General features: G+C 36.3%; 1 pseudogene; it reads right to left on the reverse strand.

Moving 5' to 3' along the window:
- Positions 1–526: 526 nt before the first annotated feature.
- LOC102845213 lies at positions 527–1,376 on the reverse strand (annotated as a pseudogene).
- Positions 1,377–1,586: the final 210 nt, after the last annotated feature.

Consider the following 1,586-nt stretch of genomic DNA (forward strand, 5'->3'; position numbering starts at 1 on the left):
AATGTACCTGGCTTTATTATAAGTTGAACTGAAATTGAGGTATAATACATGTTGAAGGACTATAAAAGAAGAACAGCAGTAGGGTTGCCAGAAAAGCATGCAAAACTGATCTGATTCTGGACCTGTAAGTTGTCATTATTGTTAGATGACATGGAGTTGAGTACAACTCATAGCAACCCTATGAACAATAGATACAAACCCTATCCTATCCTGTCCTATCTTCATCAGCTCTGACATACTTGACTCCAATGCTGCAGTCACTATATAAATCTATCTTATCTTCCTCTCCTTCACTGACTCTCTGTCTCTCCAGCATGATGTCCCTTTATGAGGAATAACCCCTCCTAACAACATACCCAAAATATGTGTGATAAAGCTTCATTATCCTTATCACCAAGAAGCACTCTGGCTGTAGTTTCTTCAAGACATATCTGTTCATTCTTTGTGTAGTCCATGGGATATTCAGCACTCTTCCTTTTCTTTATTCACAACTAATAACTTTTACGTCATTATAAAAATCTGACTTTTAAACATGTTCTTGAACTGTTGGTCCACAGCCCTCCGCTTATTCAACTTTAGCACCTGTCTTATCTCCTAGCAGCTTTTCCAGAGCTACCACCTTCACCATGCAGCTCCATGCTGTTGCCCAATTCAAACTTAGGCTTTTTCAGCATTTTTACTCTTCTAACATTATAGAGAAGACAAAAAGAGTGAAAAGCCTTTTCTATGTCTTTCCCAATGCTGTCTTGAGTAAATTCATTGGCCACATCAAGTCATTCATCTGCACCTCTCAGGTCATGATTTCTATAATTTTCTTTCAGATTAGTATACCCGTTGATGTTGAGCATAAGAGGTTTTTAAAATTTAATGGTTGTGGGGTTTATTGTTGTTTTTTGTTTGTTTATTTTGTTTTGTAAAGCCAACACAAAACAGATAAAGCAAACTATCAGTAGTCTTGACATCAACATGATACCATTTTTTGACCATGGAGCATATATTGTCACATGTAAAATCTACCTCAGGGAAGTTGGTGAGGCAGTTTTTGCCTTCAACATCCTCAGTACTTACCTTGAATTTTCTAAGTGAAAACTCATTGTTTTACAAATTAGCTAGGCTTAGTTCAAAAGCATTCCCATTGAGTCCATCAGATGCAATCTTTGTTCCTTGAGTCCTCTTGACTAGTGTTTTCCCAATATTTCTTAGAAATAAAGGCACAAATCTGGTGCCTTTACATCATACCAATCTTTCTTCGAAAATGGATCAACCACTTTCTTCTTGGCTTCTTTTTTGATATCTTTTGTAAGATGATTGTTCTTGACAACTGCTATGGTGGTGCTTTGAGAGCCACAGATATTCAGCAGTCTTTTAGATATCATAACAGAAAAGCATTGGTTCTTCTTCTATCATCATTATTCATTGTTAAGCTCTAAGATGCATTACAAACCATTTAAAAGACCACAGCCTGAATCAAGTGCTCCTTAGTCTTTAAATTTGCATCATTATTCATTAGTATTTTAGAAAGATTCTTGGTAGCTGACTTTCCTAATGTAACATGTCTTTTTATTTCTTGACTGCTAGGACCAAGG

This window comes from Elephantulus edwardii, unplaced genomic scaffold (assembly GCF_000299155.1).
Source record: "Elephantulus edwardii isolate Elephantulus edwardi_28Jun2011 unplaced genomic scaffold, EleEdw1.0 scaffold00009, whole genome shotgun sequence".
Taxonomy (NCBI): Eukaryota; Metazoa; Chordata; class Mammalia; order Macroscelidea; family Macroscelididae; genus Elephantulus; species Elephantulus edwardii.